This window comes from Petaurus breviceps, unplaced genomic scaffold (genome assembly GCF_028583685.1).
Source record: "Petaurus breviceps papuanus isolate PSGF00001 unplaced genomic scaffold, PetGlider_PUasm1.0 188, whole genome shotgun sequence".
In the NCBI taxonomy this organism is placed as follows: domain Eukaryota; kingdom Metazoa; phylum Chordata; class Mammalia; order Diprotodontia; family Petauridae; genus Petaurus; species Petaurus breviceps.
Window position 1 is genome coordinate 5,395,914 of NW_027185804.1, and position 22,149 is coordinate 5,418,062.

The 22,149-nt window shown below is 36.2% G+C and overlaps 1 protein-coding gene across 2 annotated transcripts in view; it reads right to left on the bottom strand.

Moving 5' to 3' along the window:
• SBF2 (SET binding factor 2) overlaps window positions 1-22,149 on the bottom strand; it is a 526,457-nt gene that overhangs the window by 349,489 nt on the left and 154,819 nt on the right. The window lies entirely within an intron of this gene.

Below are 22,149 nucleotides of genomic sequence, written 5' to 3' on the forward strand. Positions count from 1 at the left end.
ATAGTGACTGGAAAATAGTAAGCTTCCTGACTTGAAAATCCTGCTGAATCATATTATTATCTAATCCACATCTCTCTATCTTTTCTAAAAGAAAGGTATTAAATACTTTATCAAAAGTTTTGCTAAAATCTAGGCAAATAATCTCCACAGCATTTCTTTCATCTACTAATTTAGTAATCCTGTCAAATAAGGAAATATTCTGTTCCTTTCAAAGTCATATTGGCTCTTTGTAATCTCTGTTTCTCTTTCTAGATATTCAATAACCATTTCTTTAATGATCCACTCTAGAAATATTTCCTAGGAAATGAAGTAAAACTCATTGGTCTCTACTTTGCAGATTCCCTTCTCTTTTCCACTCTTGCAGTACCTCTCCAGTTTTCCACTTTCTCTCAAACATCACTAACAGCACTTATATGCCAGTTCTTCCAATACCTAAGAATGTAATTTACTTGGGCCAAGTGACTTGACTTCATCAAAGGTAAAAAGGTACACTGTTACCTGAGTTTCCATTCCCTGTAAGTCATTTTTGTTCTGTCGTTTCCAGTGTAAAAGGTCATTCTCCTTTACAGAAAAAACAGAACCAAAATAAGAATTGAAAAGATCTGCTTTCTCCTTGTTGTCACAGTTTTAACTGTCAAATCCACCCAAGTCTAAGATGTAATCCCTTCTTTGATCTTCCTCCCCCCACCACTCTAATACTGTTAAAAAATTTTTTTTGTTGTCATTAGCTTCCCTCATCAGATTCAGCTTATCCTGAACTTTAGTTTTCCTGACATTTTTGTATTTTATATTTATCCTCTGGTATTTAGTGTTATTTTTATTTTGTGTACATTTATTTTTAAAATTTAGGTTGGTTGGTGACCTCCCCAGGCATTTACCATCAGTCTCTTCTGACAAATTTCAACTTTCATCTTCACTGAAATTGTTTCCCTTTGAGTCTTCAGAATTTCATTTTTAGTATCTCCCATTTCTCCTGGATTGACTTCCCCTTAACCATTTTATCTTTAATCTTAATCCTGTGTTTTTTGATTTCCAAAAATCTAGGGTTCAAGTTAGACTATGTTCACATTTCCTCTCGTCTATCAAAAACTCTAAGATGAAATGGTCAGGAACTTCTCCCTCACAGGGCTCCCATCATTCCTACCCTCTTGACCAGTTCCTCCCCTTTAATGAAAATCATTCCAGAACAGAATTCCCCCTTTTTGGTTCCTTCATCTTTTAAAGTATGAAATTATAACTAAATAAATTATTAGCTGTTCTTCACTTCTAGCTCATTCTCCATTCTGTTCCACCTCAGTTGCCTTGCCCCTTTCTTACCCTGTACTCTCCTTGCCTTTCCTAGACCTACTTACTAACTAATACTGATTCCACTGCCTGGAACCACTGTATCATATCATAGGGAACCCTAGCCATGTTGCTCACTTTACTTCTAGCTCATTCTGTTCCACCTCCTTCCTTACTGGCTGCCTTGTCAATCCCCCCCGCCCCCATTCTTCAGTTTCCTTTCATGTTTCATATGCCCCAATTAGAAAACAATCTTCTTAAGAGTAGGGGCTGTTATGTTTTCTTTTTTTTTATATCCCCATTACATATCACACTTCCTGGCAGGTAGTAAGCACTTCCTTATTTCCTTCCGTCCGTCCGTCCGTCCATCCATCTATCTCTACTTTTGGCAGAGGGATCTCCAGCAGTATTCTATAGTAGCTTGAGCTGCTATAATGTATCTCTCTGCCAAGCCTTTGATTGGTCTTTTCCTTTACTTACAGAATGACTACTCTCAGTCATTTTTTTTCTCTTTTGGCTCCATACAATCTTGCAGTATTTTTAAATACATTTCATTTTTCAGCTCCTTCCATTATAAAGTACTATCATTTTTAGTATTTATGTGATAAATGACTCAGAAATGCTCCCACACAATAACTGCAACTAATTAACAAACAACAACAACAAAAACCAAGCAATTCATTATGTCTCAAAGGGGGAGTCTGGGGAAGAAATTTGTTATAAAAATTAAACTTTAAGATTCACTTTAGTAACCTTTAATATTAGAGTATTATAATATTATATAGTAGAATAGTCAGTAAATCACTGGATAGTACTTGATAATTAGCATCTCTTCCTGGATTTATAGATGCCTCACACGTATGTATTTTCAAATAACTTCACAAATGTGAGCAACAAAAAATATAAAGAAGTTTTTTGTAGTTTATGTTTCAAACTCCCTGACAAATAAAACGATAATGTAATAGCTTCAAATAAGCATTATGTACTTACTGAGTATACCTACTAAAATATGGTCAAACTAACCTTTACTTACTTTTGTTCTTATAAGGCAGAATAGAGCAAGGGTTCAACTGACAGCTTTGGAAATAGGAAGAATTGAGTTCAAGTTCCAATTCTGACATTTACTAGCCACGTTACCTTAGGAAAAAGTCTTTAACCTCTCCAAACCTCAATTTCCCCACTTATAAAGGGTTTTAATATAATATAAATGGGTTTAATAGAATAACACATATGAAGTATTTCTCTCAGGATATTTATGAAGCTTAAATGACAATGAGAACGTATATGAAGCATGTAAAGCCATTTCTTGTTGTTGTTATTCTATTTCCAGCATGATGACAATTCCTGGAGTGAGGAAACTTACTGAACTAAACTGAAATCTGGCCTTTGTATTAACTGATCATACGAAGTTGATACAATTAAAAAGTCTGGTTGTTCTCTTTCAGGAAGACCAAGTTATAAAAACAGAAATATAGAAAGAAAGCTCTGTTGGCTCATCAGCATATCCAGAATTTTAAGTATGAATTAACAACAAAAATTTATTAAGCATTTAATATGTGCCAAGTGCTGGGTATACAAAGGTGAATTAGATACACTTCTTGCCCTCAAGCAGCTTATAATCAAAAGAGGAAATACATCTAAAGCAGGTTCTGGAGAGTATATCTATCTTCCAGACCACAATTTCAGGAAAGACTAGGCCATGATGCTTCACTTCACTCCCTATTTTCTGGTCACCTCCATAACAACTACCTTGCAACCCACTCCTCTTGCTCTCCAGTTCTGGAACCATGAAACATGATCAAATCAACTTTGCAATCGTTTCCAGATGGATTGTGTCAATCTGCTCTCTAATGGCTTCACTCATCATTCTTATGACTTGGAAGACCAAAGTGCAACTTTCCTATGTGTGTTGTCTCCCCCATTAAAATATAAGCTCCTTGAGGGCAAAGAAAAAAAAAAAGTCTTTGTTTTTCAATTTGTATCCCCAGCCCTTAATGCAGTGTTTGGCACAGAGTAAGAATTTAACAAACGCTGGTTCATTCATTTATCAATGTCTTGAATTTTAAGTCTTTTTTTTGAACCTAGATTAATCCCTAACTTCTCCAGGAAGTCTTCTTTGATTATTCCAGCCCAAGAGGACCTTTCTCCGACGTTTCTTCATATATTGCCTTACATTGTTTATTAGGTATTTCTTGTTATCCCAACTAAATTGTTAGTTCCTAGAAAGCTGAGGTTGACAACATCTTGAACATTGTAGTTGGCTCAATAAATACTTGATTTGTATATACTATTGAATTGTAATATACTATTTCAGTATAGAGGTATTAGTTTTCTATAAGTAGTCTACAAAATTTTGCACTATTTTGTTTCTTAATCCTTAACTATATTTTCCAAGAATTTTTTAAACCATACTCCCTTATGCCTACCTTTGAATTAAAGTCACCAAGAATCAATGTGTTGATTTAATTTGGAGGATTCTGTGGAGATTCTCATAGAATTTATTTACCTTCTAATCTTTAACAAAAGATGCTGGCTCCTAAGTTGCATTCAAATTCACAGTGATTTCTTATGCTCATTATGAGTACCGAAAGCAGAGATAACCAATTGTTTCATGAAATTATGTCCCTTATTGTCTTAGGACCATGATGAAACCAATTCCGTCAACTCCTTTAACTGCCTCTAGGGCGTAAAGCTATGAGCCATCCTTCCACTTAGCTGTGACTCTCATATCTTTCGACTTAATGTGTAGCAAGCAAGTAAGCACGATATTCCAGATAAATTGGACTAGTAGCTAACCCCTCAACTTGCCAGTTCACCTTGTGTTATACCTACAGCCATAGAACTCAAGTTGGAAGGAACCATGCAGATCCTCGAATCCATCTGCTTCATGGAAAAGATGAGGGGCTTACGTTATTTTCCCAAGGTCCTAGAGGTAATAAGCAGCAGCACCAAGATTTGTTACTATAAACCAAAGTCCTTTCCACTGTATCATACTCCTTCATGTACGTGTTTCACTCCTTTAGTAGAATATAAACTTTTAGAGGGCAAGGACTCTCATTTTTATCTTTACTTCTGTCTTTCCCAGACTCTAGCAGAGGACTTTGAACACAGTAGGTACTTAATAAATATCTGTTGAATTTAAATTGAATTCCAAATACCTATACTATTGTGCTCTTCTAATGGAAGTCATTCTGAATTTTCTCTGGCTATGCCAGCAGAACATAAGCTCTGTGGTAGATAGGCAACATGTCTATTGTCTGAGGACAAGACTAGCTCTGTTAGGAATTCTGGCCACCAAGTGATGACTTTCTTTTTGGTGACAGCCACACTGATGAAGGCACCCTAACTTAGGCATGGGAAGGTCATGAGTGTCATTGGCATAAAGGACACTCACAGGGATGAAATCAGCTTCTTGAAGTACTATTTTTTCCAGGTGATTTAAGATACTTATAAGCTCTGTGCTTCCATGTTTTAATGCACACTGTTTAAGTATTTTTTTAATCTTTGAAGTGTACCTATTTATTTTCCATCTCTTAGAGGGCAGTACTGCATAGTGACAGTGGAATGGAAAGAAGGTTCACTTACAAGAATATTTTAATCAGCAGGTCACCTCTCTAAACTTCAGTTTCTTCATCTATAATATGAAATAACCTGCCAATGACATTTGATTATCTTATTCTATGTTCTAGATTATAAACTCCTATGTTGTAGGAAGAGTCATAAACACTGTATCCCTAAGAGTACCTAGCCCTATCCTTAAAGTCAATAAATAAGCATTTAATAGATGATTACTGAATGAATTGAATAATTCAGAATTTTCATTTCAGGGAATTTCCAGACTTGATAGGTGATACAGGATACATTTTTGCGGTTTGTAAAAAGAAAGTGATACAATTAATGAAGCAAGAAAGAATTTGGGCCAGAGAAAGCTGTCAATTCCACCAGGGTTTTAGGGAGTTTTGCTTCTCTCCTGGAAGAAAGCCATAAAGTAGTCCTTCCAATTTTGTGTAGCTAAATAACACACTTGGCTTAACATATTTGCACTAAAAATTATGAAAATTTTAAATCACTTAAGTGTTCAAAAATTAAAATTATAATTCCACTTGTCTTAAAATCAAGCCCTAGTGACATAAGCGGCCCCTAAAATAACTGGAAAGAAATGTTGTAAGGAAATGGCTCTACTAGAAGAGCCACATCAGATCAGAGAGTGATCATTGTTCCACCATGGATATTATTAGATGACCTCCTATCTGCTCTTGAAGAGCAGCTATCAAACACTTTTTCCTCCTCCTCCCAGAACAGACCTAGTATCTGCACACTTTTTATAACCTATCACCATCATAGTAAAATTCTGGAAGAACTAAGTATAGGGTTTAGCTGCTCTTTTGCCAAAGATGTTGGTAGGAAGTTAACAGAATCAGTCTGAAGCATCCTACTTCCGTCTGTGGCCATCAGAGGGAGATGTATCCCAAGGTTCTACATTAATAAAAGGGGGTAAACAGAACCTTAGAATAGAAATGGGCCTCAGACCACAAAGTCCTTCTAAACTATAAAGCATTTTATAAATGAGCAGCTAACATTTTCTAGTCCAACCTACTTCTTTTACGGATAAGGAAACTAAGGCCCAGAGAAGCGATGATGTCCAAGGTTACACAAACCCTAATTTCCAAAAATATTCTGTCAATGAAGTTATGATCTCATCTACATGGGTACTCTCCCTCCACTGGTGTATACTATAATCCAATCAACACTTTCTCATCTTGCAAGATTTATGTCCATATTCTCCTATAGACAACAAACCAAATTATACTACTATCAATATTCATAATAATAATAATGGAAGATGTCCCACAGATGCCTTCAATGTTGCTACAGAAGATAAGTCTATATCCCAATACTTTTATTTAATTAAAAAAGAAGTCACTTTATCTATCCTCTTTTATGCTGATGTTCGTAGAACATCAACTATAAAAGAATAATAACAGGATAGTGATTTGTCCCATTTGTCTAATTTCGGTCTGAATTCCACTGAAAATAATCATAACAAGACATCAGTAGAAACAACAACAGCTTAGTACTATAATGGAAAGTTTGCTAAACTTAAAATCAGAAAGACATGGGTGCAGATACTGTCTCTGACACTAATGTGCAACCAAGGGCAAGACACAACCTCTCTGAGCCTCAGACAACTCTTATTGGCATGATATACCTTGATAGAGGGAAGTCTGCACACTGATGAAATCACAGGCCTCTGACATAAAGTAGTAGTTTTTATTTCTAAAATGCTTTAAGGTCTGTCAGGTGCTTTACATAAACTATGTTAACCGGTCCTCACAATAAGCCTGTGAGGTAAGTGATACACATATACTTGTCCTTATATAGCAAGGGAACAGGTTGGAAGTGGTTAGGTGAGTTTGTCATGGTCACAGACCTAGCAAGTGGCAGAACCAAAGCCAGGGCCTGAAGGCAGGAGGGGTTTCTGACTTCGAATCAAGTACACCATCTTGCCATAAGTTAACTACAAAGGGTCCAATGTCTCAAGTTCTATGACGGTACAATATAAATGTCAGCTTAGCTAGTCTTGCTCATTTCCTAATTTCAAAGTCAGGAGACATAAAAATCAACCAAAGCAGGAATGTCAGAACATAAATGACCAGAGCTAGAGGATTCCTAAGCAATCTAGTCTAATCTCTTTCTTTTTAGTTTCAAGAAACAAGCTTTGACAAAGAAAGGTACTTGTTCTCAGTCAGAGACGGAGCAGCAGGGCAGGGCCCAGAACTAAGGTCTCAGGACTCTTGGACAAATGCTCTTTTTTATATCACGTTGGAGTATTCTGGGGAAAAAAAAGTTTTCTTTTACAAGTCTCTGAAACTGTTTTTCAAGTACTTAGATACTATTGTTTTTTATAATTATCAAAGATCTGAAATTTCTTGTACAAATACCAGAACTACTACTGATATGGATTACTGATAAGCGACAGCATTGGTTGTCTATGTATGTGTTTGTGAAGACCAATAGACCTTTCCAAAGAACACACACATCAAGCCCCTATTTATCTTGTGACTACAGCGTTATTTTTTGAAATGTGGAGCCATTTACAACTCTTCCTCTCAGACTGTCCTACGCCTTTCCTCAGGGACTCATCCTATTCCAAGAGTCCCATACCAGGGTTATCTATCTGCCACTTTTCCCTGAAGTCTGTAGGTAAGCTTCATAATGTGAGCAGTGTACCTGCATAGCAATGCATAGATATCTAGTTTTTTAATCAGTTGCATCAACATCACTTTAATGCCACATTTAACTCTAAATGGCAACACAGAGTGTTCAATAAGGCAGTTCTGGAAGGCTGCCGGACTCTTAGCAATCAAGTGATACTAAAATATCTAAAGAGAGAGATGGGTTATTTTAATTCACTAAACATTTATTTAGTGCCCATTATATATCTGGAGCCCTCTGGTGCTCTGGAAAATGTACTGTTCTTGGCACTGTAGGTTGCAAAGACAAATGTGATACACAAATAACTATGATAATAAAGGACAATTAATGAAATGTAAAATGACAGGTCCAGGCAGAGAGCTATGATAAATAAGAGGAAAGAGAGAGAGTAAGGGAGGGAGGGAGAGAGAGGGGGAGGGAGAGGAACAGGAAGAAGAGGGAGAGAGAAAGGGGGAGGGAGATCTCTTTTGTCTAAGGTAATGATGGGATATAATCCAACAAAGCTTCATGTAGGTGGTGGCACCACAGTTGGGCCTTTATAAAAGAAATATTGCATCAAATCCAGATGGAGGTGAGGCAGAAATTGGTTGATACTATAGAATAAACTGTATCATGGGGTCATGGAGTTTTGTAAATAAAGTATTTCTCTTTTATATATAGCATTCCCCCCCTCAATTACATATAAAGACAATTTTTAACATTCATTTTTTAAAAATTTTTGAGTTCCAAATTTTTTTCCCTTCCCTGCCAAGATGGTAAGCAATTTTATATAAGTTACATAGGTGTAATCATATATAACATATTCCCATGTTAGTCATGTTGTGAAAGAAGAAACAAACCAAAAGAAAAAAACCATGAAAAAAATTAAGAAAGTGAAAAGTATTATGCTTTGATCTGCATTCAGACTCCACCAGTTATTTCTCTGGAGGTAGATAGAATTTTTCATCATGAGTCCTTTGCAACTGTCTTGGATCATTGTATTGCTGAGAATAGCTAAGCCATTTGGTCATTGTACAATATTGCTATTACTATGTACAATGTTCTACTGGTTCTGCTCATTTCACTTTGCATCAGTTCATGTAAGTCTTTCCAGGTTTTTCTGAAATCTGGCTGCTCATTATTTCTTACAGCACAAATTTCATTGCATTCATATATCACAACTTGTTTAACCACTCCCCAACTAATGGGCATCCCCTCAATTTCCAATTCTTTGCCACTATAAAAGCCTTTCAAGGTACAGTTAATGGTAAAATAATTACATTACAAAAAAAAATAAGTTCAAAACTAGTTCAAGATTAATAAACATTAAAAGTTCCACATTAATAATATAGATAAAACATACAGCACATGTTGTAGCAATTCTGTTCCATTGGCAAAAATCTTAAGATGAAGTAAAAACTCCAATGCATCTCCACACAGTTGTTTAAGATTTAACAACACAGTTGAATAACGTCAGATGATGCAAATTCCTGGCATCCAGAACAAAGCAAAGACCACAAAGATTGGCAGGGGGTGGGAAGTGTGGAAGAGGGGAGAAATTACTGTTATCTGATACTGGATTTAAGTAGCAGTATTACATAGTCCCAACCAAAATGGTCATGTAAAATTGGAGAGAAAAAATATGGCTTACTAAGATCCAAACCAAGATACCTGAACAAGTTAATTTTATCTTTATTTCAATTTGGCTCTAGTCAGTTTTTAGGCTATTTTGAACCATTTCTACATTAAACTGGATACCTATCATAGAATTTCTCCTAACATTCTATTATTCCAAATAAAGTAAACTGATTGTAACACACTGAAAGATACTAACACTTAGCATTCAGTATTTTTAAACTATTTGAATATAGTGACTCCCTGATTTTTCCAAAGTGGAGATATGTGAATCAAAAACTTTCAAAAATCAGAAATACTTACAAATTACAATATTCCACATAACATTATTGTATTTTAAAATATGTTCAGTAACCAAATCCTAGAATTAAATTATGTTTTAGGCAGATTATCATTATTTTTATTATATCATGATTAGGGTAAGTGAAAACTTGTAATTTTCCCATAAATACTCATTTTCAACCACTTTAAAATTAATCAGATTTGTTTAAAATTCAAGGATCTGTAGACTGAGTTGAACTGAAAGGGCTTTATTGCATTCCTAGCTGTGCTATCACAGTAACCTTGAGAATGTCAGAGGCAATCAGTTATTCAAATCTAAAATACCTGCCCTCTACCTTATGTGCCATTTGAAAAGAAAATTATTGTAAAGAGCTTTATGATGCTTGGGTGAAGGTCACTATGTAAATAAAAAATAATGTAACTGCTTATAGCCTGAAGGTGAGATGGTGTAGGGGAAACAGCACTAGACTAGGCAGTCAGGAGACCTCAGTCCTTTTTCCAGCTCTTACTTTTAACGACTTTTGTGACCTTGGACAAATCCCTCTCTCTTCTCCGGACCTCAGTTTATTTTGCTATAATATAAAAGGAGTTAAACAAAATGATCTTGAAGGTCCCTTCCTAAATTCTTAGTATTACAGGATAAATCTCACAGACATATCAGTTATTCTTTAATAATTTTAATAATTTCTTTAATAAATGCTGCTTTGTTGTTTAGAGAACTTAAGAAAGATCTGAGTATTTTCATCCATTTATCACTTTGGATCATTGTTTTTTTTTCATAGTTCTGTTCAGAAATAACTTATTTCATAAAACAAACCATATTTTTTTAATCACCAAATTTAGAATCTAAAGTTTGGGTTTTTTTTTTTTTTAAACCTTCCTAGGCAGAAAGAAAGTAGGAGTTGAAAAAATCAAGTCTGTGGAAATAGGAGTATATTGGGGATATAGGTATATAGTAATCACTTAACTTAAATGTCAGACTGAATTATTTCACAAAAATAGTGCCTAGTCTTATGAAGTGTACAGTCCAGTAAAGTAGAAGGAGGAGGTAAAATTCAACATTCGGCCATCATGGCTCTCTGAGTTTATACCTCAATGCCTCAGTGAAACGCATTATGGTTTGAGTAAATGGTAGAAGGGCAATGTTCCACTGTAATTCCAGAGTAAATTCCAGAATTGGAAGGGGCTTCAGGGGTCACCTAAGCATGCTTCCAATTTTACCAATAAGAAAAATGAAGCAAAGAAAACATAATCAAGTCTAAAGTCACTCAATGAATTAGTGGCAGAGCCAGGTCTGAAAGCCTACATCTGACTCGAAGTAACATCCCCTATGCAGAATCACAAAGTGTATTTGTCAGCACAGTAGAGAATAGAAACCCAAAAAAGACATTAGTCAGTGAAAAGGGGGTAGGCAATATGAAACAAACCAAGAAAATTTTCCAATTTTGTGGACTATATATGTGAAGTCTGAGGTGTGACTACAGCTTCTTATTCCTCTCAGCATAGCAGAGGTTAGGCTCCCAAATGGAACTTAGTAAGTACTTGTTTAATTTGAATGCCTGAAGCAAATAAATACAGGATCATCACTTCTTGTATTTCACCTCATTTAAACCTCATGCTAACCTCTAGAGAAAGAAGTACAGGCATTTCCTTCTCTTTCCCAGACTCAGAAAGAGAGGCTGAGGAAGGCTAAATGACTTGTTTAAAATCAGACTAGTATGTGACAGGTAAAGGTCTTGAACCTGGATCTTCTGAGTCTAAATGCAGTGTTCTTTGGACTGTACCATACTGTGCTGCCTAGAAAGAAGCATAAAGGAGGTAAAATGGGCACTGGGAGCAATGTACAAGAAAGAAAAAAGGAATCTCTTTGGTCATCATTATTGTTACCAAATCATTCATGAAGAGGTTTTTTAATGCTAGAAATGGAGCTAGGTCTAGCAAAAGCCTATTTCAATTTCAAATTGATCATGACTGAGTGAATTTACAATGAGAGACACAGTTATATGCCTCACTGGGAAAATTATACTTACTATGATGAAGTTATAAAGGATAGGGTTTTAATATTTGCTTTGATATAATCTTCTCTGGTTTCTTATTGCTTCAAAGATAAAATACAAACTTCTTGTGGGGGGAATTAAGGACTTAAAAATCTAGCTATCTTTCCAAGCTTGCTTCCAATTATTACCCTTTAGTAACTACTTTTAGAATTGTACCACTACTAGCTGTACTGCGAACCTGAGACTGCATCTTCTGACTCCATGTATTTACACAGGCTATCCCTTCATGCCTCATCTCCACCTCTCAGAATCCTTGTCTCCCCTTCAAGGCTCAGTGCAGGAGCCATCTCCTCCAAGAAGCCTCGTGTAGTATCCCTAGTCATCAGTATGCCCCTTCCTCAATTTTCCTTGTACTATTCTTATTTGTGTATATGCCGTGCACATGCACGCACACACACACACACAATATAAGCATGTTGAGGACAGGGATTTTTTGTATTTTTTGTCCTCTTATGCCCATGTTTAGTAGATTATGCATGTCTAATAAGTGCTTGTTTAATTGACTGACGTGGTGTATACCTATACGATGACAAAATTACAGGCTTCATTACAAAAGTATTTGTCACAGTCTGAATAAAGGCCATGTTTACTTGTGAGGGAAGAGTTAAGAATAAGTTTCTTAGGAATGAAGAATAAGGAAAAGGTCTTAGGAGTCCCATCCCCACTGTCTATTGGTGAAGTGCTTTGTACTTTCCAAGGCAGTTTCATATCATCTCCTTTAGTCAGAAGATACAGTGGGGTGGAGGGAGCAATCCTTTCTTTTATGCTCTCTTCCCTCCTGGCCATTTATGGAAATTACGACATGCACCAGATATTTTGAAACTAGAATATTAAATTTTGCCATTGCACTTCTCCTCAACTGCTTCATGTATATAAATATCCAGGTTCCAAGACCCTGAAACACAATGATTTAATATATTTCTCTGTATCCCTCACAGTGCACAGATCAGTTGGAAGTCACAAAGGAATCTAGTAATAAATGCTAACTGATTGACAGAAGATATACAATAAATTACTCAAATTAAATTCTACCAGATTTCTCCCCAAACAATACTTTTTTTCTCCAGTAGGAAAATACGTTAAAAGAAGTCATCGTATAGGGACACTAATCAACAAAAACTCTCGATGATCTAGATGTGGATTATTTATTTTGGAGTTGTCTAAAGTCTATTTTTAATCCCTGAGGCAGTTTTAATTCTGAGGCAGCTATGCAGCCCAATGGACAGACTAAAATCAGTCAAACTTAAGTGAGAATTTTTCTTGACATTTAATAATCTGTGTAACTCTGACCAAATCACTTAACCTTTCTCAGCATGTTTCCTCACTGTAAAATAGGGATAATAATAGTCCCTAATTCAATGGTATATTCTTTTGAGGATCAAATGAGGTAACGTAAGAAAAGTGCTTTGGAAGCCCTAAAGTACTATATAAATGATAGCTATTGTCATCATCATCATCTTCCCCTCTGCAGTGCCACAGAATACAATATCAGAGTACAAGGTTCTAATCTCACATCTTCATAATTCCTGACATTTTTACTACCACAAACCAGAAGCTTGTGTAGTTACCTGCTATAGCTATGTCATCAGAGATGGCCTTACATAAAGCCCAGTATAGTATACTGAGATAGTAGATGGTTAACAAATGCTTGCTGACCTGAACTAAATCAGGGCCATCAAATTCAAAAGGGGCAGCTTTGCAGAGATATGGATAGGTATCTTCTTAATGGTTTCTGAAACTACAGGATGGCTTTCTGGGAAACTGATACAGGAATATTTATCTGGCTGTCTTCTTGTCATTATCTCTGTAGTAAGCATAGGCCTAATGATCTTTTTGTTGAATTTCACCTATATATTATCGATAAAATTGTCTGGACAGCTAATACTTAGCACACATCCTCATCACTTCATTCTGAGATTACGGCATTAACTTTCTGGTTGGTCTCCTTCCTCAAGTCTCTCCCCACTCCAGCACATTTTCCAGCAATGAAACTGATCTTCCTAACGTATGCGACCATGTTACTTCCATTCAATCAAATCTAATTGCTCCCTGTTATCTCTAAGATATCAAATATAAAACCCTCTAGTTTTCAAACTCTGAAAACCTGGCTCCTTCCCATCTTCCCAGTTTCTCACACCTCACTCCCCTCCATGCACTCCTCTACAATCCAGCATCACTGGCCTCCTCACAATATACTCCATCTTCTAACTCCGTGTGTTTTCTCTGGCTGGTTGTCCCTCAGGCTCTGAAACAGTCTTCCTCTTCTTTTCTACCTCTAGGCTTCTCTGGCTACCTTCAAGCCTCGGGTAAAATCCCACTTTCTAGAAGAAACCTTCCTCGTCTTCCTTAAACTTAGTGTCTTCTCTCTAAGATTACATCCAATTTAATCAGTTATTTTTGCATATTGTCTCCAACATTAAATTGTGAGCTCCCTGAGACCAGGGACTGTTTCTGCACTTGTTATTGTTGTCGCCTTTCTTTGTATACCCATACCCACTAGCACAGTGGTTAGTGCTGACAAGATGCTCAGTATATGATTGCGAACTCAACTTGACTTACTTACCATAAGGGCCATGCTAACAAGTAGCTATAAATGAATGAGAGCACTTTTGGGGCACATTCCTATTTTTTTTTCAAAATTTATTTATTTACTGTTAGTTTACAACATTCAGTTCCACAATCACTTGAATTTCAAATTCTCTCCGTCCCTCTCCTCCCTCCTCTCTCCCCACCATGCAATTAAATTTAGGATCTACAAATACCTTCACATTAAACATCAGTCAGGTTGTAAAGAAGGATATAACCAATGGAGTGAACAATAAGAAAGAGGAAACAAAACAAAAGAGAGCAAGTAGTTTGCTTCAGTCTGCATTAAGACCCTGTAGTTGTGGATATCTCTTTCCAACATGAGTGTTTTGGAATTGTCTTATAACCTTGCATTGCTGAGAGGAGCCCAGTCTATCAAAATTATTCATCACACATTGTGTGATGACAGGCGTTGTGTCTGTAATTGTGCACAAATTTCTCCTGGTTCTGCTCTTCTCACTCAACATCAGTTTATATAAGGCTCTCTAGGTTATACTGAAGTCTGTCTGCTCCTCATTTCTAATAGCACAATTGCATACCATTATATTCATATACCACAACTTGTTTAGCCATTCCCCAACTGATAGGCATCCCCTTGATTTCCAATTCTTTGCCACCACAAAAAGAGCTGCTATAAATGTGTTTGTACATACAGGTCCCTTACCCACTTCTATGATCTCTTTGGGATACAACCCTAGAAGTGGTATTGCTGGGTCAAAGAGTATGCACTTATTTATAGCCCTTTGGGCATAGTTCCAGACTGCTCTCCAGAATGGCTGGATCAGTTCACAACTCCACCAACAATGCATTAGTGTTCCAATTTTTATATCCTCTCCAGAATTTATCATTTTCCTGTTTTGTCATGTTAGCCAATCTGACTGGTGAGATGTGGTACCAGAGTTGTTTTGATCTGCATTTCTCTAATCAATTGTGATTTAGAGCATTTTTTTTTTTATTAAGCAATCAGGGTTAAGTAACTTGCTCAAGGTTACACGGCCAATTATTTCTGGGTATGGTGCTGAGTGTCTGAGCCCGGGATTCGATCTCCAGGTCGTCCCAACACTGGCGCCGGTGCTCTTACTCGCTGAGCCACCTGGCTGCCCCTAAGCAATTGGGGTTAAGTAACTTGCTCAAGGTTACACGGCCAGGTGTTTCTGGGTGGGTGCTAAGTGTCTGAGACCAGGATTTGATCTCCAGGTCGTTCTGACATTGGAGCCGGTGCTCTTACTTGCTGTGCTACCTGGCCGCCCCCAATTTAGAGCATTTTTTATATGTTTTATAGATATCTTTAATTTCTTCCTCTGAAAACTGACTGTTCATATCCTTTCACCATTTATCAATTGCAGAATGACTTTTTTTCTTATAGATTTGCCTCAATTCTCTGTGTATTTTAGAAATGAGGCTTTTGTCAGAGGCACTGTTTGCAAAAATTCTTTCCCAATTTTCTGCTTCCCTCTTAATCTTTGTCACAATGGCTTTATTTGTACAGAAACTTTTCAATTTAATGTAATCAAAATTATCCATTTTGCATTTCATAATGCTCTCTAACTCTTGTTTGGTCATAAAATCTTCCCTTCTCTATAAATCTCACAGTTAAACTATTCCTTGCTCTCCAAAATTGCTTACAGTATCAGCCTTTGTACCTAGATCGTGCACCCATTTCGACATGATTTTGGTATACGGTGTAAGATACTGGTCTATGCCCAGTTTCTGCCATATTATATTCCAGTTTTTCCAACACTTTTTGTCAAATATTGAGTTCTTATCCCAAAAATTGGGGTCTTTGGGTTTATCAAACAGTAGATTACTATACTCATTGACTGATATGTCTCGTGAATCTAATCTATTCCACTGATCCACTACTCTATTCCTCAGCCAGTACCAAGTATATTTGATGACTGCTGCTTTATAATACAGATTAAAATCTGGTATGGCTAGGCCACCTTCCCTAGCATTTCTTTTCATTAATTCCCTTGATATTCTGGACCTTTTATTCTTCCAAATGAATTTTGTTACTATTTTTTTCTAGCTCTATAAAACGATTTTTTGGTAGACTGATTGGTATGGCACTAAATATGTAATTTAATTTAGGTAAAATTATCATTTTTATTATGTTAGCTCAACTTAGCCATGAGCAACTGATGTTTTTCCAATTAGTTAGATTTGACTTTATTTGTGTGAAAATTGTTTTATAATTGTGTTCATATAGGTCCTGGGTTTGTTTTGGTAGGTAGAATCCCAGATATTTTATAATGTCTACAGTAACTTTAAATGGAATTTCTCTATTTCTTGCTGTTGGTATTTTGTTAGAAATATATAGGAATGCCAAGGATTTATGTGGGTTTGTTTTATATCCTGCAACTTTGCCAAATTTATTGTTTCAAGTAGTTTTTTAATTGATTCTCTAAGTATATCATCATATAATCTGCAAAGAGTGATAGCTTAGTCTCTTCTTTGTCTAATTTGATTCCTTCAATTTCTTTTTCTTCTCTTATTGCTACTGCTAACATTTCTAGTACCAAATTGAATAAGAGGGGTGATAACGGACATCTTTGTTTTACCCCTGATCTTATTGGAGATGCTTCTAGCTTATCCCCATTACATATAATACTTGCTGATGGTTTTATATAGATACTAATTATTTTAAGGAAGACTCCATTTATTCCTATACTTTCTAAGTGTTTCTAATAAAAATGGGTGTTGTATTTTGTCAAAGCCTTTTCTGCACCTATTGAGATAATCATATGGTTTCTGCTAGTTTTGTTGTTAATATGATCACTTATACTGATAGTTTTCCTAATATTGAACCATCCTGGCATTTCCTGGTATAAATCCTCCCTGATCAAAGTATATTATTCTCATGATAAGTTGCTGTAGTCTTTTTGCTAATATTTTATTTAAAATTTTGCATCTATATTCATGAGGGAAACTTGTCTATAATTGTCTTTCTCTGTTTTGTCTCTTCCTGATTTAGGTATCAGTATTATATTTGTGTCATAAAAAGGATTTGGTAGGATTCCATCTTCTCCAATTTTCCCAAATAGTTTGTAAAATATAGGAATCAACTGTTCTTTAAATTTTTGATAGAACTCACTAGTAAATCCCTCTGGCCCTGGAGATTTTTTTCCTAGGGAACTCATTGATGACTTGTTCAATTTCTTTTTCTGAGTTGGGGTTATTTAAGTAATTTACTTCCTTTTCAGTTAATCTAGGGAACTTATATCTTTGTAAATATTCATCCATTTCACTAAGATTGTCAAATTTATGTGCATACAATTGGGCAAAATTCCTAATTATTTAATTTTCTCTTCATTGGAGGTAATTCACCCTTTTCATTTTTGATACTCATAATTTGGTTTTCTTCTTTCTTTTTTTTTTATCATATTGACTAAAGGTCTATCGATTTTATTTTTTTCATAAAACTAGTTCTTAATTTTATTTATTAATTCAACAGTTTTCTTAATTTCAATTTTATTAATCAATCCTTTGGTTCTCAGTATTTCTAATTTAGTATGTACCTGGCAATTTTGAATTTGTTCTTTTTCTAGCTTTTTCAGTTGCATGACCCAGTTCATTGACCTCCATTTTCTCTATTTTTTTCATGTATGCATTCGAGGATATAAAACTTCCCCTAAAAACTGCTTTTGCTGCATCCCACAAGTTTTGGTATGTTGTCTCATTATTGTCATTCTCTTGAATGAAGTTACTGCTTGTTTCTATAATTTCTTGTTTTACCCATTCATTTTTAGGATTAAATTATTTAGTTTCCAGTTAGTTTTTAGTCTGTCTTTCCATGGCCCTTTATTACATATAATTTTTATTGCATCATGATCTGAGAAGGATTCATTTAATATTTCTGCCTTTCTGCACTGAACTGTGAGGTTTTTATGCTCTAGTACATGGTCAATTTTTGTGTATGTGCCATGTATTGCTGAGAAGAAGGTATATTCCTTTTTATCCCCATTCGTTTTTCTCCAGAGGTCTATTATATTTATCCTCTGTAAAATTCTATTCGCCTCCTTAACTTTTCTTGTTTATTTTGAGGTCAGATTTATCAAGTTCAGAGAGGGGGAGATTGAGGTCCCCCACTAGTATAGTTTTGCTATCTATTTCTTCCTCTAATTCCTTTAACTTCTCCTCTAGGAATGTGGATGCTATACCACTTGGTGCATACATGTTAAGTAATGATATTGCTTCATTCTTTTTTATTTTTTTTTTTTAAGCAATCGGGGTTAAGTAACTTGCTTAAGGTTACATGGCCAGTTTTTTCTGGGTGTGGTGCCGAGTATCTGAGCCCGGATTTGATGCAGGTCATCCCATCACTGGAGCCCTGGAGCCGCTGCTCTTACTCTGCTGAGCCACCTGGCCGCCCCTAAGCAATTGGAGTTAAGTAACTTGCTCAAGGTTACACGGCCAGGTGTTTTTGGGTGGGTACTAAGTGTCTGAGCCCAGGATTTGATCTCCAGGTCATTCCAACACTGGAGCTGGTGCTCTTACTCGCTGTGCTACCTGGCCGCCCCTGATATTGCTTCATTCTTGATGGTGCCTTTTAGCAGGATATAGTTTCCTTCCTTATCTCTTTTAATTAGATCTGTTTTTGCTTTTGCTTTATCTGAGATAAGGATTGTTACCCCTGCTTTTTTTTTACTTTAGCTGAAGCATAATATATTCTACTCCAGCCTTTTACCTTTACCCTGTGCATATCTGCTTATTTCAAATGTGTTTCTTGTAGATAGCATATTGTAGGATTGTGGTTTTTAATCCGTTCTGCTACCCGCCTATGTTTTATGGGAGAGTTCATCCCATTCACAATTATGATTACTATCTGTCTTTCCCTCCATCCTATTCCCTCCCCTGTTTATGCTTTTATTTCTCCTTTCTCCCTTCCCCTCCTTAAGAGTTTTGCTTTTGACCACCACCTCCCTCAGCAAATTCCTATTTTTCAAAAGTCAGCTGATTTCATGATAGCCAACTGGACAGTGAAAACCCATTCATTCAGCTAGCAACCAGCATCATAAAAACACACTAAAACCCTTCAAAAAGAATGGCAAACATTTGAAAAACAAGAGAAACATCAAGTTATTTATGACAACTTATGCTTCATTCAAATAAAAGAAAATTATGAGAACAGAATGTCTGTGGCTATTCTTCAGCTATCTGTGGACCAGACACTTAGCAGGAAGCCACACTGCCCTAAAAAAAAAAAAAAAAGATTCTATTTTCTAAGAACAGTATTTGGCCAACACTTGTGGCTGAGAATACTAAATGTCTTGGAAACTCAGCCATACAGCTTCTGTTTTGAAATGCCTTGGTTTTCTGAATGGAGGGATGTGGTCAGCAATAAAAGAATAAGTTTCAAACTGTGCATCATATGGAAAATGTATCATTTATTTTACCAGTATAATATAAACTACTTGGCCAAGCATTCTTTACTAATAGTTGTTTTCTATCCCAAACAATCCAATCTGTTCCAACACTCTTGTCTATCTATAGTGTTTGGAGAGGCTGTGTGAGGCAGTAGAGTCAGAAGATCCAAGTTCAAATACTAGCTCTACTTCTTATGGCCTTGGGCACATCACTTTATCCTTCTGGTTCTTGATTGCTAGACTAGATGATCTCTGAGGTCCCTTCTACCTCTAAATCTATGCCCCTATCATTCCTCTACATCTTAATGTAGAACAGGCTGTTGAATTACAAACAAATCTACTTTCCATGTGAGGGGATGAGGAAAAGAGAAAGACAAAAATAGAAACGTCTACCTCTTCCTTTATACTCATTTCTTACAAAAGGAGACATTTTTAAGTTCAATTCAACATTTATTAAATATCCACTATGTTGGATATTGGATTTGTAGATACAAAGACTAAACAGTCTCTGCCCTCAAACAGCATCCATTCTACCAAGTCAGGGGAGAAAGATTCTACATATGTACAAATAAAAATAGTACAAAAAATTGATGAGGGAGAAAATAGTAATAACTTGGAGAATCATCAAAAGATTCACAAAAAAATTATTTCCTGAGCCAAAGCATAAAGGAAGACATGGCACTTTTAGAGGCAGAAAGGAGGAAGAAAGGCACTTCAAATGAATATGGTGAAATATTCTGTAAATACATGGAGATCGAAGGTAGTGTTGAGTTCTAAGAACAACTGGTAATTCAATTTGGTCAGAATATTGACTTTCTGAATGGGAGTGGTGCGAAATGAGGTGGGAACCAGAAAGCAAAGGGCCTTAAATAGCAGGCTAAAGAATTTGTATTCTATCCTACTGGCAAGCTCAATTTCCTATATATTTGAGAAACAAGGTCTTTATCAGAGAAACTTACTGTAAAATCTTTTCCCTCACTTTCCCACTTTCCTTCTAATTTTGGCTGAACTGGTTTCGGTTGTGAAAAACTTTTTAACTTTTGTTGTTATTGTTCATTTGCTTCAGTCATTTCTGGCTCTTCATGACCCCATTTGGAGTTTTCTTGGCAAAGATACTGGAGTGGCTCACCATTTCCTTCTCTAGTTCATTGTACAGATGAAAAAACTAAGATAAATAGGATTAAATGACTTGCCCAGGGTCACCCAGCTAGTAAGTATCTGAGGTTGGATGTGAACTCAGGTCTTCCTGATTCCAGGTCCAGTCCTTTATTCACTGTGTCACCTTGCTGTCCCTTTTAATTGTATGTAATCAAGTCATTTTGCTTCCTATGTTACTCTCTATCTCGTTTGGTCATAAACTTATCCATAGATCTGACAGGTAAATTTGTAGGATGGTCTTTCTAATGTACTGTTCTCATCATGCCATTCCCCTGCTCAAAAAGATCCACTGGCTGCTCATTGTCTCCAAATAAAGTCCAAACTCCTTTAGCATTTGAGGCCTCTACAAATCCAATTCCAACCTCCCCTCATCTCATGTTTTTCTACTGCTCATTCTTCTCTGAATTCATTCCTTTGTAGCCTCCTTGTTTGCTTCTCTTCCCCTAATGTTCCCCCAGCCTTTTGCCTCATTGGAATCCAATCCACCTTTCAAAGTTCAACTTAAAGAACACTTTCTCTGTATAGCTTTCCCTGATCCACAGCTCTATAAGCCAAAAGCACCCACCTTAGATTCCTAAGCATTTCTTTAAATTATATCTTTTCTTTGTACTTGGAATCTATTTTCAATTACAGTTATTTGTATACATGCCCTCTTTCTGATATTATACTGTATATCATACAGCAGGAAGAGATGACAATCTAGAAAATCCACAAATTAGGTAAAACTCTTAATAATCAATAAATCGATATATATGGAAGCTCTCTTCTCACCACCATTCACACCCTAAATAGTGGTCATCAGGAAATGTACTTAAATACAATTTTTAAAGTCATGAGACTTTATTTTTAAAGTAATAAGAACTAAGAATAGAATCTTAAAGTCTTGTTCAAAGTTTAGTTATATTAAAAATCATTCAATATAACTTACTGCCAACCCACAATGGGTTCCCTGAGAATCTCCTATTACAATAAAGAATTTACCAATCATCGATGAGCTTGAGAGGCCTAGTAGCCTTAAAAATTAAAGAGATGGGGCGGTCAGGTAGCACAGCAAGTAAGAGCACCGGCTCCAGTGTCGGGATGACCTGGGGATTGAATCCGGGCTCAGACATTTAGCACCCACCCAGAAACACCTGGCCGTGTAACCTTGAGCAGGTTACTTAACCCCAATTGCTTAGGGGTGGCCAGGTGGCTCAGCGAGTAAGAGCACCGGCTCCAGTGTCTGGATGACCTGGGGATCAAATCCGGGCTCAGATACTTAGCACCACACCCAGAAATAACTGGCCATGTAACCTTGAGAAAGTTACTTAACCCCGGTTGCTTTAAAAAAAAAAATTAAAGAGATACAATACTGTCCAAGGGGTGAAGGTAAAATTTATATAAAAGAATTTATGTTTAAATGGATCATTTTGATTACATTAAATTGAAAAGTTTTTGTAGAAACAAAGCCAATGCAACCAAGATTAGGAGGAAAGCAGAAAACTGGGAAGAAATTTTTTACAACTAGTATCTCTGATAAAGGTCTCATTTCTAAACTATACAGAAAACTGAGTCAAATTTACAAGAATATAAGTCATTCCCCAGCT